The 24,009-nt window shown below is 32.6% G+C and overlaps 1 pseudogene; it reads right to left on the bottom strand.

Annotated features, from left to right (window-relative positions):
- Positions 1-658: 658 nt before the first annotated feature.
- LOC131079429 (dirigent protein 23-like) lies at positions 659-1,112 on the bottom strand (annotated as a pseudogene).
- Between the last annotated feature and the right edge of the window lie 22,897 nt (positions 1,113-24,009).

Here is a 24,009-nt window from a genome sequence, read left to right as displayed (position 1 = left end):
AATATTGTAACAAATGATAATACGGTTAATGTATTTAGTGAACAAGATAAAGTTCGTGCTCAATAGAAATATATTAGAAATCCATCAAAATTCAATTATTCCTTACAAAAATGTTAACAAAAGTCAGAACTGAAATACCCCTATGCTCCTTATATGTCATTAAAGTTTCTATTCGGGTCAATAAGGAACTGTACATCTATTCATTCAATCCGATTCACTGTCAAGAGTCCAGCTAGTCGTTGCTCTTCCAAAGTTTCATGTCAAACTGTTTACCAGATTTATAAGGAGGTTGTTGAATTTATTGTCGATTTTCTTTGTATTTATAAATATCTATTTTCTTCACACTTGTAAAATAAGAAACCAATGAGTTCTTCTGTTGTTCCCTATTTTTACAACCAGCTTACGTAAGTGGGAGATGTCAATAGAAAGGAAAATCAAGTATAAACAAATGTGCACATAAAAGTCTAAGGGATACGAATTTATTTCTGATAATTTATTTAATATTTCAATGTATTATGATTGGATAAAATGTGATCTTATATTGTAACTGTAGCTTTATTCAACCAAAATAAAATGGATACAGAGTTTCAGCTTCTAACAGACAAGCAAATCCTAAACGAGGACAATAAATATTAGGGCAAACAATGTTGCAACATAATCAATAATGATGTACGGTAACATTGTAATGAACAATTGCATTGCCAGATTTGATGTTGAAGGAGTGAGTGCGAGCGATGGCATACCCTCGAGCCAGCCTGAATTTGCCACTTCCTCCCAAAATTTCCATCTCTCTAACCTCCATAAACATAGTTTTGTTGCCCACCACGGCGAGACTACTGCCATCTAACTTCCTCTTGGCTGGTGGAGGCATACAGTCCCTGAGCTTTGCCCACCAATTTGGAGGTAGGCTTGGGCCCTTCTGTCAATGGATCGTCCAACACATATACCAGTTTGACGCTAGTAGCCGATATTTCAGTGGTTGGAGCCGATGCCACTTTCACGGCCATCACATTTATTCTCGAAATTCTGTCATGGAAATAGAATTGCAAGTGACTTATTTTCTCTTTCAACAGATGCGCTTGGGCAGCTTGTAGAGAAAACAGTGTTATCATTGTGGCCACTGAAACTACCGAGATCACCATTTGGAATGGAAAGGATAAGGGAAATGCAAATTGTTCTTTGCTAATTTGTTTCACCCGACACGAGTACATATCAAAATAGGTCATGCTGCTTTAAAGCTCAAATCCCCCAAAACTCCCAAAAAGTGAGGTCAGGTGTTCACCAATACCACCGTTTTGTGGACGGCTTATGACTCCATTGCAACAAGTATCACCTTTAGTTTTGACAGGAAATTTTGGGAACAAACATGCCCTCATTTCAAATTATCCTAGTTATTTAACATTATGCATGCTAAAATAGTATCCACAAATAGCACACTAATGTTACTTAGATTAAATAAACTGTATAAATAAATCAGAATCTTATGTAATTAAAAATTGAACAAAAAGACAAGTATCAGTTGTAGTTCTAGCATTCACTATATAAGCTAGATTAGAATGCTATTGATATGATGTGGGACTATTTCTTAATGGGTGACATAGATTTATAATTATTTGACTTTCTTATTTATAATATAAAAAAATAAGATTGTTGATAAAAAATTTTTTAAGTAATTAGATTATATTGTGTTAATGTTATAAATAAATATGCATTTGAGATACACTTAAGTAATATCACAAGATATTAATTGGTTAGCTTTATTTATTTTGTTAGTTTCTTAAGAGAACATTAAAAAAAGATGTAATTTAATTTGAAAGGGCTGAAACAATAAGGTTTATTTTTTGTATGTTAGATATTAAAGGGTATCCTCAATCTTCTATTCTTGAAAATTTTACTTCTTAACCTTTAGAATTTGGTGGTTTATGTCTCATATTCTTTCATTAATTTTAAATTAGGGTACATGGCACAATCAACTTTTTGAACTTTAATCTTTTATATGTATTCCTCCTTTTCAAGATTGAAATCTTAGGTCTTCCCCTTTCACCTTTTTCTTGGTGTGTCAAGGATGGTATTTGAACCTCTTTATCTTAACCTTTCAGTAATAGCAAATATTTCTACTTTGGATTCACTAGTTTCTTTCTTGGGTTTAAGGATTTTATCTTTGCAATACCTAGAGCATCAATCATCCTAGCATCCTAAAGTTTTCTTCACATGATAATTACAAGTGATTGTCTCCAACACCTTGAGTAGTATGTCCATGAGTGAGTACGATTAAAATTATAATCCATAGAAATGACATCATAAATCATTGATTATTTGGAGTTATTCACATCAATACTCTATTATTTTGATTCATATAGGGACTATTTCCATTTACAAGGGAAAATAACAATGTGTTTTCCCCAACTAGATCCATAGTAAACAAAGTTTGTAATTTAAGGTGAATGGTAAAAGACAAAAATCAGTCTCCTTGATCCAAGAGGATATAAGTCACTAAACAAAGCCACAAATATCAAGTTTTCCTTGACAAACCTTATAATAATTTGTTTCACCCATAACAAATCATTATCATGCAATTTTTACAAATAAGTTAAAATTAAAATTAAGGTAATTTTTTTTCCTATTTTAAAGAAATATGCTTTCTAGATCAGATATAATTTACCCTAACAATGATTCTATTTAAAAAGACTTTTAAAAAATTCCTATTTTGTCTTATTTGATACCTAAACTTAAGCTAAATTTTAGTGACCTCTTTATTATATGCTTGTATTTCTCTGGGATACCCCAAGGAAAAATAATAAAGGAAGGTGAGTCATGATTTATTGTGAGCAGTATTGTCAAGCTTGTGGCACCCATTTAGAAATATTGGTTATTTAGGATTATGCTTTTCATTTATTTCTGAAACCTAACTTACTGTTTTAGATCACATATCTCTAAGTATATAAAAATAATAATCACTATTGCATGCTTTACCTTAGTTTAATTTATTATGAAGAAACTTTTTCTATGAATAATTTAATAAAAAAAATTAAAAATTATGCATTTATTTTTATTTTTATTTTTATCTAGTGAACTTGTTTGATCTTACATATCCAATCCTTCTTCTTAAGGTTTTGCATTTCTTAGGATTTTAGATCTACATTTTTCTAAGATAACATCTTATTTTTTAGTTCTATAATTTTATTTCATATCATTTTTCATTTATCTATTTATCCTTCTCTTAGGGTTTGGTGTGCATATTCACATCTTTTATCTAATACCTGCCCTTGTATTAATCTAAATTTTTATGTTTTGTATATATTTTAGATTTTGTTTAGAATCAAAATTCTAATATAAACTTGGTTAAACATTTTTTTATGTCGTTCCTAAAACTCTTGTTAAAATCATCAATAATTATTATGTAATCTAATGAGCCCTAGTTATTTGAACACTTAGATAGAGATCTATTGTTACATTATAGATTATCATAGATAATACATAAATATTTAGGCTCAAATATATATACTGACCTACAAAAATTGCTAGGACTTATTCTTAGATTATGGTAACTAAGAGATAAATTAACAAGAGCAAGATATTCCTCTAAACATTTAGCTTCATAACACAAAGGAGGTGATTTTAATGTTGATTAAAATGATAATTAAAAAGAGATATATAAGAACTCCTAAGATTTGTTACTAAGCTCACCTAATACTAGATACTAATAAAAAGACCTACATATCTTTAATAGGAGTGCCTGTAAGAAGTTCTGTCCAATTTTTGGTCAAAAAGTGGAAATTTTCTCTTTTTTTTTCAATTTTGTCATGTTTGACCTAAAGATTTGAGGGACTTAAAGAATGAATCTTGAAAAAATTTAGTAATAGAAAATGTACTTCTCGAAGTCTACTTTCCAAATATGTAATTTGTTATAATACCCAAATTTTAAAAATGAAGTTTGAATAGGCATTACTAAAACCTATAGTTTAAAATTGACTCACCTTTGATGAGAATTTTTTTTTGTAATTTTTTCAAACTTAGAGACAAAAAATGTTATTTAAAAACTTAAAAACCCTGTTATTTCAAGTTTATGGACCTCTTTCATTAGTAATTATTTTAAAAATAAAATAATTGAGCCATTTTCTAAGGTCCAAGCCAAAGGGTTGGCTCTCCAAGCCATTTCCCAAGCCAAAACCGAAGGTACAACCAAACCAAAGTTATGAAATTTTTAGAAACGGGATCCTGTTTATTTTTTTAAATAATTAAAAATACATTTAGCAAATGAGATCCCATAGGTAGAAAAAAAGAATAGATTACAAATAGAACTAATTATATTAAATAGAATTATATTTCTTGAGATTAATTTGTTAAAAATTTCCTCATAGCATTTATGTAATTTAGCATTAGCTATATATAAATCTCTATGGGTAAATTAAAAGGGAGTTCACAAAATATTTAACATAGTTTATATTATTGAATTGTACATACTACATGTCCAAGTGTTTGAGCTTAATTGGTTAAAGCATTGAGATCTCACTATGGAGACCCAAGTTCAAATCCTAAAAGGGACATCTAATATATAATTCTAAGTTCTAATGTTGAAAGTGCTAAAACTCATGAAAATTTATGTCTCAACGTCACCTTTCATTTCCTTGTCTTAATTTTTTAAAATCTTTGCATGCTTTAATTTTTGTTAAAAACTCTAACAAAAGGAAAAGGGAAATTATTGGGAACAACTTTATAGTCCTTCAACTCATTAGAACAATTCAATATCATTTAAAATCACTAACAAGGTGAGTTAGTTCCAAAATAAATGAATGAATATGAATAGACATGGATAAATTTGGTTGATGGTTTAAGGGTTCTTGAAGTCACTAATGGATTTCAAGGAATGCTAAACTATTTACATGGGGCAAGAGAAAGAATTTAAAATTGGCTTAGTATGTGTGAGATTTAGCTAGGAACACTAGGTAAATATAAACAACAAATGATAAGGAAAATCAAACAAAATGAAGATTGATTGCATTGGAAGAGTGAATGAGTACAATAGGAGAGGAGTGGAGTAATAAAAGAGACAAATATCCTACTATATCACCCTACTTAACTTTCCACATGAGAAATATGACATACAAGCAAGCCACCTAAACACATAAGTATGATTATACATCAAAAACCCCTTGAGTATAGATTAGATGAGGTAAAGGAGTTCAACGCAAAATCAAAGGCTTATAAGTTACCTAAGTATGGTTCATATGCACAATTCACCTCATAACTTGAAGAGGAGAGAACCCTCTGGCAAAAAACTCACTCATAAAAAATGAAAAATAAGGTCTCTAATTAGTGAAAACTACAAATCCCATATGAGGAAAAAACAATTCCCATGAGAGAGAAGGAGAGATACCATACAAGAACCTCTCAATGAAAAAACTCTTATAGTGATGGTAGATGCTTGACAATGAATGTTGAATATGATCCAAGCTTGGTGAACAATATTCCTCCATTTATGAATAAATAGAAGTGTATAAAAATGCAATTTATCTTCCCAATATTGAAAGGAATATAAGGAAAGAAAAATCAAGATGAAGGGAACATTTGAACTCTTCTCAATTTTCTCCATGTCAATGTTGAAAGGTACCATAATCAAATTAGTTTTTATAGTACATAATGATGAAGATAGAAATCTAGAATCTCATGAAGACCAATGCAAATCATATCCCAAAGACAATGATAATTGCTCTAAATTCTACTCAAATGTCTCCACACCAATGTCAAAATCATGACAAATAATGGCATAGAGATGGAACAAGAGGGTATAAAGTGTTGAATATCTGGGCAATTGAGGGGGGTGAGTTAGTTGATAACTTAAAACAACTACTTTATTATTTTCACATCTAGATCCAAACCAACAGAATTAACTAGGCATGAAAAACTAAAAAATACAATAGATTTCACAATGAACACCAAATATGATGTGGAAAACCCAAGAAGGGAAAAACCATGGAGAATGTTAGTTTTCAATATAAAAAACCAGTTAAGGTGATTTTTACAAAGGGTGGCTTAGTGCTACAATTCTCACTATAAGCGGGCTCACTACCCAAAAAAAGGCTCACTGCTGAAGAAAGAGAGAGAAAGAAAGATTTTTTCACTGAAACACAATCTGCAAAATCGGACTGCTTCCAGTGCCTCAACACCAATAGACTCTCACATATCACCAAGAATCATATTTTTCCTTTTCCAATCTCGCAAATCTTGAAAACAATGTCATGATTTTTCTATGTCTAACTCAATCAAACCATCCTCATATATATCCTATCTTCCAGGAAGCATAATTTTCCAAGTCGACCAAGACAAAGATCTAAAATAGGTCACCACTAATCATTCTAGTGGTGGGAAGGAATCAGAAGTAGACCACACCACAACACACATCAGTGGTTAAATCAAAACATTACGATCATTACAAATTATGGACCCAAAAAATGATACACATGCTACACCAAAAGTTGTTGCTCATCCTCAAATTTTGGACTTAATCTGAATCCAAACACCATTACCCAAAATAAAAAAATAATAATGGGACCTCGATATGCATGAATACCAATTATCAACACCATATCTAATAACCAAAGATATTTGGATCACAATCAACACATCTTCCAGAGCACCAAATATTCTGGGAGCACATATTCTTGATCACCAGTACAAAGAACATCAATGACAACTATTATATTAACATCAATGACAAACATCATCACCATCACATCTGCAATGATGTCCACCTTTGTCATTGATGACAACATCCATCAACAATAAATGTAAAACAATATGAATCTCAATATCTCTCCCCCTTTGACATCAATGACAAAGGTAGGCATAACTCCCAGTGAAAAACTTACTCCTACTCCCCCTTAGAGGAAGAACCCAAGCATCAGTCCAAATAAAAATATGCAAGCTACTGACTAGACTAATACACACCAAATGTACATCAGTTCACATGAGGAAGGGGTAATACCCCTAACTTCAGCCAGAGATACTCAAAAGTATCTTTACACAACACCTTCGTAAATATATTTATAATATTCTCTTTTTTAGGTACATATTCAAGCTTTACTTCATTCTCCAACACCTTTTCTATCAAGAAGTGATATCGAATAGATATGTTCTTTTTTTTGGAATGAAGTGTACTAGATTCTTAGAAATGTTTATTGCACTAGTGCTATCACACATAATAGAGATAGGTTCATTGAATGTTACACCTATATATTTCAAAAATCTGCTTCATCTATAAGATCTGTGTGAAACATGAAGATGTTGCAATATATTCTACGTCATCTATAGATAAAGAGATAGAATCTTGCTTCTTACTTGACCAAGCCATTAACAGGGAGATAAGACAGAATGCTCCACCACTTTTACTTTTCCTATCATCAACACTTCTCACCCAATTTGCATCAGTATAAACTGCCAGAGTGAAATCTAAACATTTAGGGTACCACAAACCAAACTCTTATGTTGCTTTTAGATATCTGGAAATTCTTTTTACAGCCACAACATGAGACTCTTTCAATTCTTGTTGAAATCTAGTTGCCAAACAAACTGTATACATGCTATCTGATCTGGTAGCAATCAACTATAATAGTCCTCCAAGCATTGATCTATACTGACTCGTGTCTTCTTTAGGGGACTTATCATCTTTTGTCAATTTGCATCCGGTTGTCATAGGTGTACACACCAGTTTGGAGTTCTCTAACCCAAACTTCTTCAACAATTCCTTAATGTATTTATATTAAGAAATGAAGATTACTTTATCATTCTTATTTACTTGCAAGCCAAGAAATAAATTCAAATCACCAATCATAGACATCTCAAATTCCATCTTCATTTCATTAGAAAAATTTTAGCACATACCTTCATTTCGTCCAAATATTATATCATCAACATACATTACAATAATTAAGATTTTACCTAAATTAGTTTTGAAGTATAAATTATTGTTAGTCTAACCAATTTGAAATCCTTGATCAATCAGGTACTTATCTTACCCTCCATACCAAGCTTTAGGGGCTTGTTTCAATCCATATAGGGCCTTCTTCAATCTACAAACAATGTTCAGATCATCTTTCAACTTAAATCCTTCTAGTTGTTCAATGTAAACCTCTTCTTTAAATTCTCCATTGAAAAATGATGATTTCACATCCATCTGATAAACTTGAAATCCTTGAAAGCTGCAAAAGCCAAAAACATCTTGATTGCCTCCATCTGAGCAACTAGGGCATATGTATCTTAAAAATAAATACCTTCAATCTAAGTATGACCCTTGTAAACCAACCTTGCTTTATTTTGCGCAACTTTTCTATCTTCATCTCTCTTGTTATGGAATACCCACTTTGTTCCAATCACATTCTTATTTTCTGGTCTATTAACTAATTCCCATGTCTAATTTTTTGCAATCTGATCCAGCTCTTCCTTCATTACCTTCATCCAATTCTGATATTTGCAAACTTCTTCTACTAATTTTGGTTTAATCTCTGAATAAAAATATAACAGGACTTGTTCTTGAGCTGCTTTTCTTTTCATAATGATACCTTTGTTATCTCTAATAATCTGATCCACTAAATGATTCTTCTAAACATATCTCGGTGTCTTAAATGTAAGTGTCAGAGCTTCCTAAGCTTCCTTTTCTTCGTCTCCTTCTCTGATCTTTTCTTCTCTTTTCTTGTCATCAAATTCATCAAACTTATGTGTTGGATATTGTTGGTCATTGCCACTGCTAGGATATGTTGTTGTCATTCATGTCAACATATTCCTATGATTTGTTCCGATGATTGCACATTGGGAATATCTTTTGATTCATTTTGTAGTGTTGGTTTGTTGATCATTGTTCTATAGAGGTCGGTATATTCTAGTGTGATCAGATCTTATGCTAAGCTTTTGGGATATTGCTTTGGATGGTCTTGTGTATCTTCATTTTAGATGGATTGTGATTTGGTTCTCCACAATTTATCTTTCTTCGTGACAGTTGATGATTAGTTGTGTTCTTGAGCTTTCAAACGTTGATCGATGAAGATTTGAAAAGTGGTATTGGTGTAGCTATTCCTGATGATTCTAACATGATTGTTGATGTTTCTTAGTCATTTCCTATTTATTTTCATGATCTACATTGATCATTGTGTGATTTTTTGGTGGTTTGTATCGAATGGTGATGACTTTTGTGTTATGTGATTTTTCTAGTGGTGTAGTATGTTGCAGTTGATCTTGGTGTGATTTCAGGTAGAGTTGTGCATTTATGAATTTGTTTTAAGAACATGTTATACTAAGTAAACCATTATATTGGTCTAGTGGTTGATCTTTGTATCATGTGATATAAGTTTTTAATTGAGAGTTGAGGGTTTAGATGACCTTGTTGTCAAGGTTAATGAATAGTATATATAGTTGATATACTCATGTAATTTGGGTGTTGATATTGTGTCTGCATTATCAAAAAGAGCTTTTTGTGCAAACAAGTGATTTATCCTTCAGTGTTGAGTTTGAGGTGAGATTGGCGTTGCAAGGCAGACATTTGTGCTTAACTGGAACTGTAATTAGGCATTTGAAGATGCTATACTTTCAATTTATTTCTTCAAGATTGTAGTTTGAATCTTATTGTAAGTCGGTGAGACTTTCTTGAGGGTTGTAGCCTTCTGGGCTATTATATTTGAGTAGTGAGCTCTAGGTAGTGTAGCTGAATGCATGTGCATTCCCCATTGTAACATTTTCACATACTACTGCAGAGTATCATCTTACTATGGGTAGGTTTTCACTGTGGTTTTTCCCTTAACTGGATTTTCCATGTCAAAATCTTGGTGTTGTCTTGTGTTTTTAATTTGCTTATCTATTATTACTACATTTTATTAGATCTATGTTTTTTGATTAAGTTTGTTGTTCCGGTGAAAACTGATTCACCCCCCTCTCAATCTTCCTTCTTGGTTGCTGCTAACAATTGGTATCAGAGCTAGATCCTTTGGTAGAAGCTTAACCTCTTGAGGAGATCTGAGATGGCAGCTCAAGGTGTTATCTTTAAGTAGGATAGTCCGAGATTTGATGGAAGTAACTATGCTATATGGAAGGACCGGAAGGGAGTGCACTTGAAATGTCTTGGAGAAGATTATTGGAAAATTACAAAGATTGTATGTTGTTCCTTCTAATGGACCATCTACTCCTGATGAGGTTAAGGAAGTTGAACACAATATTAGAGAGAAGGAAGCATTTCTTAGTGCCTTGACTAATTCTAATATGACAAATGTATTGGGCCATCATAACGCACATGAGATCTAGGTGAAGCTTCAGTTGTTGTATGATGGTGATAAACAAGTGAAGGTTGCTAAGTTGTAGAGTTTGAAAGGAAAGTATGAGATATTGAAGATGGGAGATGATGTTAACATACACTATTTTATGGCTAAGGTGAATGACCTTATCCTAGGTATCAGATGTGCCAGTGGAACCATTGAGGAAGATAAAATTGTTGCTAAGGTGTTGAGATATTTTCCTCTTGCCTATAAACATAAGGTTGTTGCTATTGATGAGATCTGGAGTGTGACTACTATGAGAAGTGATATGCTGGCTAGAAAGCTTGTTGCATTTGTGCCGAGCGAATTTGGAGAATCACATGGAAAGTCTTAGATTTTATTTAGAGCATCTGCATCTGTATCGCGTAAGTAGAAATATGTTCCTGATCAGTGGAGAATATCTATTTATGAAAGAGAGAGAAGAGAGATGGAATAGAAAGAAAGGGAGTTCGATGAACTTGAAGCACTGATTGCCAGGAGATTTCCTAAAGGTGTCAGTAAGTATGATTGAAAGTTTCCTTTGAAATGTTTCTCTTGTAACAAGATAGGAGATTTTTCTTCTAGATGTCTGGAGAGAAAGGCTAAGTATGACAAAGATGATAAGTTTGATAAGCATGATAGGAATGATAGATATGACAAGAATGAGAAGTATGACAAGCCTTACAAGCCTAATCGGAAATATAAGAATCAAAAGAAATTTTTTTTTTTTTTTTATAAAGGTATTACAGATGAAGAATCTAAAGGGGATGAAGTTGTATTCCTTGCCACTAAGGAAGATGGACCTGTACTAGTTGATTCCACTAGTTGTACTATTGAGGAGAAAGCTTTAGCTGCTAAAATTGAAGAGAAAGATGAATGGGTGATTGACATCAGTTGTTCACATCATAAAAGAAATTTTTAATGGAAAGGTATGATGGTGAAATAGTTATATTTGGAGATGACAAAACTTGTGTGATCCATTGGATAGGTTCTATTTCTTTTGATGGTAAGGATAACAATGATGATGTCTTGTATGTTGAAGGTTTCAAACATAATATTTTGAGTGTTGGATAGATGGTTGATAAAGGTTATGATCTACAATTCAAGGATGGTAAATGCATGATCTTATATGCCTCTGATATAGAGATTGCATCTGGAACTAAGACTGAAGGTAATATTTTTTATTTGAATGCTAGTGAGAAGAGTTTTTTGATTTCTCAGATTGATGAGAATTGATTATGACATAGGAGAATGTGTCATGTAAATTTTGATTAGATGATTAAGATCAGTTCTACACATGTTGTTAGAGATCTACCTAAGATTGTTAAGCCTGCTAATCTAGTATGTAAGAAATGTTAGTTGGGTAAGCAAACAAGAATTTATTTTAAGAGAAAATAGTATACATCTAATGGATTTCTAGATGTTGTGCATACTGACCTATGTGGACCTAAAAATGTTAGAAGTGTGCAGGGTGATAGATATTTTATGTTGCTAATTGATTATTATTCTGGGATCAGGTGGGTTGTCTTTTTGAAGGAAAAATCATAAGAATTTAATAAATTCAATATATTCAAAGCTAAGGTTGAGATAGAGTCTAGATTGAAGGTGAAGTGTCTGAGATCTGATAGAGGTGGAGAATTATGTTCTGGTGAGTTCAATTTATTCTATGAGAAGCATGGGATTAGAAGATAGTTATCTGCTCCTAGAACCCCTCAACAAAATGGAGTTGTTGAGAGAAATAATAGAACTATTTTGGATGCTACAAGGACTATGCTGATTGAAGGAAATGTTCCAAATATCTATTGGAGAGAAGCTATTAATAATAATGTTTACACATTCAACATATTTTACATCAAAGGAGATACTGGTAAGACCCTTTCTCAGATTTGGTTTGGTCATGTTCCTACTGTGAGATATTTTAGAGTATTTGGTAGAAAATGTTATATCAAGAGAGATGAGGATATAGGAAAGATTTATGCTAAAAGTGATGAAGGAATTTTCTTGGGATATTCAACAAAGAGCAAGGCCTACTGATGCTACAATAAGAGACTGAGAAAGTTAGTAGAAATTGCAAATGTGAAGGTGGATGGGAACCTTGGGAAAGAGATCAAAGTAGGTTCTGATGATGGACAACCTATTGTTTTAGTCCCTATTCAACCTGAAGAGCCTAAGCAGAATGTTTGGTAGAGACTGTTAATCTAGATCTTGCTCGTGAAGGAGTGTAGGAACCTGAGAATCAAAACAATCAGAAGACTCTAAGGTTTGTAAGATTGAATCATTCTGAAAATTAGATTATTGCTGATAAGAATAAAGGTGTGATGACTAGAAAAAGGTTAGTTGTTGAAGAAGTATGTTTGATTTCCAAAGTTAAACCTAAAGATGTTGTTGAAGCCTGTAAAGATGAAAGTTGGATGAGACCTATGGAATGAGAACTAGATCAAATTGAAAAGAATAACACTAGGGAACTTGTGCCTATACCTAAGGACAAGAATGTTATTAGTAATAAATGTGTATTCAGAAATAAATTGAATGAATTTGGTGAAGTTGTTAGACATAAAGATAGACTAGTCTACAAAGGATATTCACAGCAAGAAGGGATTGATTATGAAGATACTTTTTTCTCTGGTTTCCAGACTTGAAGTTGCTAGACTATTTCTTGCTTATGCTTATAAAAATTTCAAGGCATATCAAATGGATGTCAAATCTGCCTTTCTGAATGGTGTTCTTGAGGAAGAAGTTTACATTGAAAAACCTGATGGATTTTCATTATCAGATGATGGAGACATTGTTTGTAAGTTGAATAAATTTGTTTATGGATTGAAACAAGCTCCTAGAGCCTAGTATGCTAGACCAGATAAATATTTATTGAAATTGGGAATTGGTAAAGGTGCTGCTAACAGTAATCTGTACTTTAAGATAGAAAATGATAACATCCTAATTGTTGAAGTCTTTGTTGATGATATAATCTTTGGTGGTGATGATGACTTGAGCATGAAGTTTGTTGGTGATATGCAGAAAGAATTTGAGATGTCTATGATTGGTGACATGAAATTTTTCTTAGGTTTGCAGATTGCACAGACTAGAAAAGGTATATTCATATCTCAAACTAAGTATTTGAAGGAATTATTAAAGAAGTTTGGATTGGATGACTCCAAACTAGTTGAAAATCCTATGGTGAATGGCTATAAATTGTTTAAAAATGATGAATCTCCTAAAGCTAATCAGAGTTTGTATAGATCTATGGTTGGTGGACTTCTATATCTTACTCAGAATAGGTCGAACATCATCCATGTTGTGTGCATGGCTGCTAGATATCAAGTCGATCTAAAAGAGAGTCATGTCATTGTTGTGAAGAGGATATTCAGATACTTGAAGGGAACTGTGGACTATGGATTATGGTATTTGAGGAATGATAATTTTATGCTATGTGCCTACATTGATGTTGATGACCAGAAGAGCACTACCTTTGGAGCATTATTTTTGGGTAAGAAGTTGGTTTCATGGGCTAGGAAGAAACAAAATTTGGTGTCCTTATCTAATGTTGAAGCTAACTACATTGGTGCTACTAGTAATTGCACTCAGGTAGTTTGGATGAAGCAAATATTGAAGGATATCAAATTTATTTATGATGAGCCTACTATTATATAATGTGATAATTCCAGTGCTATAAACATATCAAAGAATCTAGTGCAACATTCAAAGACTAAGCATGTGTCAATCAAATATCATTACTTGAGAGAGAAAGTCATTGAAGAGAAGGTGAAGTTGGAGTATGTATCTACAAAGGAACAAATAGATGATATTTGCACTAAACCTTTGCCTCCAAATACATTTGTCTACTTGAGAGACAAATTAAGGGTATCCACTATTGGAGATTTTAGGATGTGGTTGGTCATTGATTCTGCTAGGAAATTTTATTGTCATTGATGTCAACATATTCTTGTGATTTATTCTAGTATAATTGGGAAGATTATTTGATTTGGTTTTGTAGTTTGGTTTTGTTGATCACTGTTTTGCAGAGGTTGATATTTCCTTCGATATATTCCAGTGTGATTAGATCTTGTTTTGAGACTTTGGGATATTATTTTTGTTGGTCTTGTGTATCTTCATTTCAAATGGTTTGTGATTTGGTGCTCTGCAAGTTATCTTTCTTCATGACAATTGCTGATTCATTATGTTCTTGAGCTTCTAGATGTTGACCGATGAAGATTTGAAAAGAGGTGATGGTGCAACTATTCCAGATGATTCTATTGTTCTTGCTGGTGTCTCTTAGTCACTTCCTCTTTTTTTGGTGATCTGCATTGATTTTTGTGCATGTTTTTGGTTGTTTTCATTAATCGGTATTGATTTTTGTGTTATGTGGTATTTCTGGTGGTGTACCGTGTTGTGGTTGATCTTGGCATGATTTTTGGTGGAGTTGATCATTTGGGAATTTAAATTAGGACCATACTATATTATGTAAATCATCATATTAGTCTAGTGGTCGACCTTTGTATCGTGTGATGTAATTTTGTAATTGAGGGTTTAGCCGACCTTATTATCAAGGTTGATGAATTGTATATGTAGGTGATGTAGTCATGAAGTTTTGGTGTCGATATTGAATCTGCATTATCAGAGAGAGATTTGTGTGTGAACAAGTGATTTATCATTCAGTGTTGATTTTTTTATGCAGTCAAGGTAGGGAGATCCAACGAAGGACAACCAATCCTTGCAGCCTAACAAAACCATTAAAGCGATAGTGGTAACTGGTAATACAACACAAGAAATAGTAGAAAGAACAATCAGTAACAAGACAGAATACATAACCAGTAAAAAATATGAATAATTCTTATTACAGTCTGAAGAATTACATATGCCACATGCTGGATTGCAGTCCAGGATACAAAAAATGATTACAATACAAGTATAAGATCTGCAGATCATCCATTTATCAAATCAGCCTCTAGAAATAGTCTGTTAGTTCTACCCTAATCCAGACCTCAACCTTTCAACCTCTGTCCACTGGATCAGAATCTCACCAGATCTACATCTTCGCTTGATCTCTAAATTTTGTCTTTGATCTTCTAACTTCTATGTTTTCTATCTTCTCAAATGATTCACAAACCTTCATTTATATTGTCCATAAATAATTACAACTCGATCAAGTCGGCCCAAAGACCAACCATCTCATGAAACGTGCAATCGTAACATGTCGACTCTAATCACTAAGATCAACTTCCAAACTGTATAAGACAATGCACAGTCCTCCAGGAACATCAAAAACAAAAAAAGAAACATAACTCCATGATCTACATGTCACGGAGATCAATCGCAACCCAATCCAACTTCGATCAACACACTACTAGAATAACCAATAAGAATATATTAATCGGGTCAATACTAGAATCAATAACTCACTGGGATTAAATCCAAATGCCATGAAACTTGAACATGAAAAAGACCATGAACACAAGGGAATAAGCCCAAAACCACCATTCTAAACATTCAAACATGAATACATATCACAATCTCAAGCAATTCCATTGAAAACTGCTCAATCGATAAGAACTAGACCGGTGCTCTTGCATCAGTTTGAGGAGAGTTTCATGTTACAAAGAAAAGAAGTGTGCTTAACCGGAACTGTAATCAGGCATTTGGAGATGATATTATTTCAGTTCACTTATTTCGGATTGTAGTCTGAATTATATTGTATGTCAATGAGACTTCCTTGAGGGTTGAGGCCTTCCGGGCAAATATCTTTTGAGCAATGAGGTCTAGGCAGTGTGCTTGAATGCATGTGCATTCTCCATTTTAGTATTTTCACATACTACTACAAAGTGTCATCTTACTATGGGCAGGCTCCCACTGTGGCTTTTCCCTTAACTAGGTTTTCCATGTCAAAATTCTTGGTGTTGTGTGTTGTACTATTAATTTTCTTATATGTTCATTGCTACTATCTGTCAAATTTGTTGGTGTGCTTAAAGTTTTATATTTCAGTGAAGACTGATTCATCCCCTCCCCCTCTCAATCTTCCTTCTTGGTTGCTTCTAACAATTGGTATTAGAGCTAGATCCTCTGGTAGAAGCTGAATTTCTTGAGGAGATCCAAGATGGAAGCTCAAGCTATTATTTTTGAGAAGGACAGTTTGAGGTTTGATGGAAGCAACTATACTATACAAAAGAATCAGATGGAGCTGCACTTGAAGTGTCTTGGAGATGATTATTGGAAGATCACAAAGAATGTCTATGTTGTTCATTGGAATGGACCATCTACTCTAGATTTGATTAAGGAAGCAAAATATAATATCAAAGAAAAGGAAGCATTACTTAGTGCCTTGACCGAATAAAAAATGACAAATGTAATGGGACTTCAACACATGAGATCTGGGAGAAGCTTGAAAGCCTATATGAAGGAGATAAACAAGTGAAAATTGCTAAGTTGCAGAGTTTGAAAGGAAAATATGAGACATTGAAGATGGGAGATGATAAGAACATATATTCTTTTATGGATAAGGTGAATGATCATGTCCTAGGGGTCAAATGTGCGGGTGGAAGCACTGAACAAAATGAAATTGTTGCTAAGGTGTTGAGATCTTTGCCTTCTGCTTATAAGAATAAGGTTGTTGCTATTGATGAGATCCAAAGTGTAACTACTATGACAAGAGATGTGTTGGTTGGAAACTTTGTTGCATTTGAACTGAGTGAGTTTGGAGAATCACATGGAAAGTCTAAGACACCCTTTAAAGAATCTGCGCTTGTATCAAGTAAGCAAAAGTATTATCCTAATAAGTGTAAACTATCCAGATGTGAAAGAAAGAGAAGAGAGATGGAAGAGAAAGAAAGAGAGCTTGATGAGTTTGAGGCACTAATTGCCTGCAAATTGCCTAAAGGTGTCGGTAAGTATGATGGAAATTTTCCTTTGAAATTTTTCTCTAGTAATAAGATAGGACATTTTGCTTCTAGATGCCTAAAGAGAATGGCTAAGTATGACAGGTATGATAAGTTATATAAGTATGACATGGATGATAGATATGAGAAACATGGGAAGTATGATAAGCCTTATAAGTCTAACTGGAACTTCAGGAATCAGAAGAACTGTTATTATATTGTAGATGAAGGTGTTATAGATGATGAATCAGAAGGAGATGAAGTTGTGTTTTTTGTCATTAAAGAAGATAAACCTGTACCTATTGACTCAAGCGTTGAGAGCTGTTATGGAATGATGTGGGCCAAAGGACACATGTCGGTGCATATCCGAGTCACTGAAATTTTTATAATTTGACCCTTTTTTGAGACTTTAGCGCAGTGCACAGACGTCCTTGTCTCATGCTAACGTCCGTCAGGAATAAGTCCCAAAGGGCTGATAGGGCTAAATAATGAATCTTTGGGATGAAGGTTCTTTAATGACAAAATGTTGTGATTTCAATCATATGGTCATCCTTAGTGTCATAGGCATCATGCACAAGTGTCATAAATACACCAGGTATAATTTAGGACACTACAATAAGATAGGGAGGGATAGTTTGAAATGTAAAGAGGGAGGGGGAAACAAAGAGAACAAAGAGAAAAAAGAGAGAGAGGAGTAAGAAGGGATGGAGGGAGAGGTACAAATGGAGGGAGTGAAAGACCTAGAGAAAGAGGAGAGACAAAAGATAGTCAATAAAGAGAGACGGGTACAAGGGTGGGGGAGAGAAATAGAGAGGTAGAGAGGAAGGGAGGGAGAAACCTATAGAGAGAGAGGTGATAACCTAGACAATTGAGAGAGAGATTAAGAGAGAGTGGGAGAGAGAGACAAATATGGGGATAAGGAGGTAGGGGGAGATAGGGAGTGAAAGGGGAAGAAAGGGATGGAGGGACCTGGAGAGGGGAGAGACAGATGAGATAGAGAATATAAAGAGGGAGAGGTAGACATAGAGAGATTAAGGGACCCAAGGAAATAAGAGATAGAAAAGAGAGGGGAGAAAGAGAAGATGAGAGATTTTATAAAGGTGGAGAGGTAAGGAGGGATAGGTTAGATAGAGGAGGATAGAGATAGGTAGGTAATAAGACACATATGAGAGCTATAGATGTGGAGAGGAGGCAGGGATAAACCTATAGAGGAGACAACTTAAAGAGGATGGGAGGGAGAGGTGAAAGCCTAGACAATATAGAGAGAGAATAAGAGAGAGTGGGGGAGGGAGAAAGACATGTGGATAAGGAAAGAGGGGTATATAGAGAGGGAGAGAGGAAGAAATGAATGGAGAGACCTGGAGAAGGGAGAAATAGATTAGAGAGAATAAAGAAGGGGGAGAGGGAGAGGGATATATAGAAGGGAGTATTAATAAAAGCAATACAGTCAACCATAAGTAATCTAAACCCTATACCATGAATCTTGTACCCTAAAACCTATACCATTACACTCAACCCTATATCCTATACCCTCAATCCTATTCCTGAAACCCTATATCCTACATGCTATTCCATAAACTTTATACAAGGGAGGGAGAGGTGATCATTGAGAGGGGGGAAGGAGATATAAATGAGAGACAGAAGAACAAAGAGAAAGAGAGGGAAAAGGAGAGAAGCATGAAGGAGGGAAGGGATATATAAGGATTGACTGAGAGACCTAGATAGGGGAGAGGTACAAAGGCGAGGGAGAGAGAAGTTAGAAAAGAGAAAAAAAGGGGTAAGGAGGTAGGGAGAGAGGTGGAGATGGAGGGAAATAACTAGAGAGGGGAGAGATATAGAGGTGAGAGACCTAGAGTTTTATGAGAGAGGTGATAGATATAGGGGAAAAGGTATATTTGAGAGAGTTAGAGGGGGTAGAGAGGTTGTTAATGAGATAGGGAGGGAGAGACCTAGAGATTGGGAGAGAGAGGGTGGGAGGGATAGGTGATCAACGAAATGGAGATAGAGGGGAGAGAAATAATAATAGAGAGAGAAGAAGAGAGAGGGAGGAGCCAAGGATAGAGATGGGTGTAAGGAGGAAAGGCGAGGCAGAGATGGTGGGCTAGACATAAAGAGAGGAGAGAGAAGAGAAAGAGAGAGAGAGAGGGAGAGAGAAATAGATCTAAAGTTTGTGGAAAATAAAGAGAGTGAGATAGAGAGTGATAGAATGCTTCTAGGAGCATGTTGGTTACTAAAATTTAACTTAGTTTGAAAATGTATATGATTTTGTAAAACCTAGAAGCTACATTATAATTTCTATAGATTTGAAACTGCTCCGAAGAATCATGCTAATATATACAAGAAATATAACTTAAAGTATACTTAAATGTCACATTTCATTTATATATTCTTGTTGGGATATTGAGTTTGACTTGAGTCTTAAACATTTAATTGGAGTGGGAGAGAGAGAGAGAGAGAATTTTCTAATGCAAAATACTTGGCGAGCACCAAATGCTTTTTGAATTGGGAAATACCAACCCTTTTGGCTGTTTTTACCTTGGCCATCTAACCCAAAGAGTTAGAAGACCATTTCATGCCAAATATTTTTTGGGAAAGATAAAAAATTTCACATATTTTTGGTCATGCTCTTGATTAGGTTTGTCGTTGTTTCAATAAAAAATAAGAAACACCATGATCATATTAATCTCTCTTAGCTATCTAACCATATTTTTTTTCACAATTTGATTATGTTAAGGATTTCATCTTCAATTTATTTTTTTATTGTGTCCATTTTTTGTCAAAAACCAACTTGTGCTATTTAAGATATGGTTTTTTACTCGTTCATCAAATTTTGAAACAAATTGCATTTTTAGAAACTAGATTTCATTCTAAAAGTTTTTTTTTTCTTTATTTTTTATTAGATTTCTAAAATATTAGGTTGGAGCATGCTCAAATTTTTGTTTTTTAAGACGTGTCTACTTCAAAAATTAGTAAAATATATATATTGATTAAAAAATAGCCAAAAAATATGGTATAAACTACATGGTGTTAGCTAATTTCCCATCAGAGTGAGTTTTCAAATTATAAAAAGAGTTAACATTTTATGGGAGCTAGAACAAAAACTATATTATGCTTTTTTGATAAAAATAGTACCACTTTGTGTGGCCCCACTTTTTGAAAGTCATAAACTCCACTATTTTCAAAAATTGATAGTAGTTTAAAAATTAGATTTGGGGAACTATAACTCTTGTTTTCATTGGAAGATTCAAATTTTGAGTGTAACTATCTTCAATTTCTTGTCAAAGTTTAGACTTTGTTAATTTCAAAAAAAAGGGTGGCATCTTAAAATTCCCTTTTAGTCCCCCATGTTGGTACACTTGCCCATTACCTCAGTTCCTTATACCTTGGTGCATAATGTCAAATATAATATGAAATAAAAATGTTGTTTATACCACTATAATATACTTATCATGAATCTTCTCAAGTATCTATCCATCATCTCTATCTCCTTTCATCCATCTTCTCTCATGTCCTTTTATCCTTCACTCTTAAATCGTCCCATTCATTTTAAGAGGACATTTATGTTCTTTAAACCCACTTATCCTCCTAATGGGGCATTGCAAACTCCCTCCTCATTATCATTTCTCACCCTTATAGTGACTAGGGCATCATGCCACTAATACTCATTCTTTTGCACCTACTATATTTTATTCTTCTTTGATACAATAGCATATTTTATATAGTCATGATGCATATCATAGAGAAGCAAAATGTGGACACATAAATTTTTACATGTCTGCCAACAATTCACTTCATCTAGTCCTAGTCAATTAAATAAATAATTATTATTATTTATTGAATTATTTAATTCATTCGTTACCTTTACCCCGTTAAATAAATTTATACTTATTTAATTAACATCTAGCCTTGTCTCATCAAATCTTGGACAACTAAATCAATTAACTAATACCATGTTAATTAATGATTTAGGCTAATTAATCTCTAATCATGTGCACATATGATAAGAATTCCCTTTTCAATAAATCTTAATTTCACATTTTCCACCTCCTTAGGAATGTGCAGCAACAATTTTTTTAAATCTTTCCTCCGAGGATTTTAAATATCTCACCAAATCTTATCGATCCACTATTTTCTCAGTCCATTCCCCATCATTGATCTTGTAACCACCCTTTCTAATTAATCCCCTTTTGACATTTTTCTAATCAATTTCTTTAGATTTCTCATCAAATATAAGCCCCTGTTCCTTAAATCTATCTCTTACACCTCATAGGACACTTGTCACATGACAACAACTTCAATCCATGTCTTCATCTTTCTGAAATCCTAACCATCTACAAATGAGCAAATCTTGGTCCTTGATTGCCCTCTTCAAATTGTTTTTGATGGAGGTCTCTCACCCCATTTGACCACCACTTCATCATACCCTAGTTCTATCTCATTTTCTATTTAATCTACCTTCATCATGCCTTTGTGCTATCTATTTTTTTAGTCAATCAACCTTTTCCTATCACTGTGTTGTTGGTTTACTAACCGACCATACTTCACCCATCATCACATATTAAAAGAGAACATCAAGAGAGTATTGGGTGTAAGTCTTTCTATCCCAATAAAATAAGGAAGAGAAAAAAGGTAAAAGGTTCTTCATTTTGTTAAATCTTTATGTTATTACAACCCATCCACAAGGTAATAAGGTAGTTTTTTTATTATATTATTTATTTGATTTACATATAAATATGATTACAATTGTTATAACTGGTCTTGATTTCTAATATATTTCATATCCACTAGAATTATGATTAACATAATTGAAATTACCACTAAAATTATGATTAACATAATTGAAATTTAATTTAAGTTTACTTTTTAAAATAAATATTTGTTGAATATTGATGAAAGGATAATTTAATTGTTTAATTAAATAGAAATTATAATAAATTTAACTTTTTTATTAATTAAGATATATGATTTTAAATAACCATAAAATCAAAAATAACAAAATGAAATTAATAAAAAATAAACCTTTTAATTCATTTGAAAGTACAATTTTTTCAAAACAAAAGTAGCAAGCCACCATAATTTTATATATTTAATAGTAGATAGAACAAAAACCTGGTTTAGGCAATATTTACAATAATTAAATCCATACATAAATCCATATGTAATCGGATCACCTCTGGAGATTTATTTTGAATGCGCCCAATGAGGAATCCAAGTCGCACTATCAACACTATCAAAAATGTAGTGGTCGTCCAATAAAAGAAAACTGTGATTTAATGCAACACAAATCACTATAAACTGTACTGAAACATCATATGACATGTATTCTTTGTGTTCCTTTAGGAGAGTGAAAGCTGCATGAAAAGCTGCCGCTGTAATCAACATTGCATTTACTGAAATAATTTGGGCTTTTCACGTTGATTGTTTAGTCATCAATGAGTGCTCAGTTGTGTCATGTGTCTCTTTCAGAGTACTCTGTGCGCCATTTATTTCTAGCAACCATATAATCTAAAAAATAAACCTCATCTTTTAAATCAAAAGGAATTTATTTCCATTCAAGGTATTCATATAGATGAGGAAGACTATAAAATTGGCTTTAAATGTAGATCATTTTATGTTTAAATTAAAGTAAAAATGCATGAAAATTGATATTTTCTACACACAATTTTTTTCAAAAATGAACTTTAATAATCTCAATTTAAGATGTGAACAATATTTGAATCTCTTAATTAAATTAAATTAAATTAAAATCTGAAGCATTCATATGGAATCATTGGCAGTTTAATTTAGATACAACATTCAAAAACATGCACTTTGATGTGGCTTTCTACAGAACAGTTCTTATGCATCTGAATACATGCATTAAAATTGAGGGTGTTGAATCTAATCTCAATCTTTTATGCTTTTGAAGATGACTATTCCCAGTTGAAAGAAAGAAACAAATTTTAACACGGAGGATGAAGGAGTAGAGAGAAAGGACGCTGTTCTGTTTGAGGAAAATGATAGTTATATACTAGTTTGAGGAAAATGACGAAAATTAAAAACCATGTAATATTACTACCTTCTATTTTATAGTATAAAGTTTTTGTCATTACATATGATAATAATTATATTAAATTTAATAATATATATATATATATATATATATAAAAGAATTTTATTTAATTTACCGAGAAAAAAAAATTTATTTAATTTTATTTCTTAAAATATTTATTATGTATTTTTATTTTTATATAGTTATAACACGACATATTATTGTTTTAAAAGAGAACATCTTTTAATGTAATTATTGTAAATCTTTTGACATATATTATATTATAAATTTAAACATAAAAAATCATAATTAAATATTACTTTAAAAATTAGATGTTATTTTGTTTAATATGTACATATAAGTTTAATTTTTAAATATTAATTCTATCGGTTGTAAATTTATAGTTATATTAAAAAATTATTAAATTAGGAAAATATATAATAGTAATTAGTATAGATAAATAATAATATAAGACGACTTCATCAAAGCTATACTTTAAAATCACTTCATGATTTTATTTTCAAGTATACTTTAAAATCGCTTAAAGGTTTATTGCAAGGAACAAACTCAAATTCAAGTCCTCCTAGGGCTTTAACTATCAAAATTAAAATCAACTAATAATTTTATGAAGACTATTTACTAATAAATTATTATCTCATCAATATTTAATAAATAAATATTGTAAAGAAAAACATCAACTTTGACTATGCTAGTAATAGTTGTGCCTAGTAATAATCTAATTTGTAGCCAAGGTCAATCCTAATAGATATAATCTCCACCAACTCAATAAAATTACCAACTCAATAAAATTATGATATGTTTACCTTGCAAGAAT

This window comes from Cryptomeria japonica, chromosome 11, assembly GCF_030272615.1.
Source record: "Cryptomeria japonica chromosome 11, Sugi_1.0, whole genome shotgun sequence".
Classification (NCBI taxonomy): Eukaryota; Viridiplantae; Streptophyta; class Pinopsida; order Cupressales; family Cupressaceae; genus Cryptomeria; species Cryptomeria japonica.
Note: the sequence above shows the minus strand (reverse complement) of the source record. Positions and strands in the feature narration are given on the sequence as shown.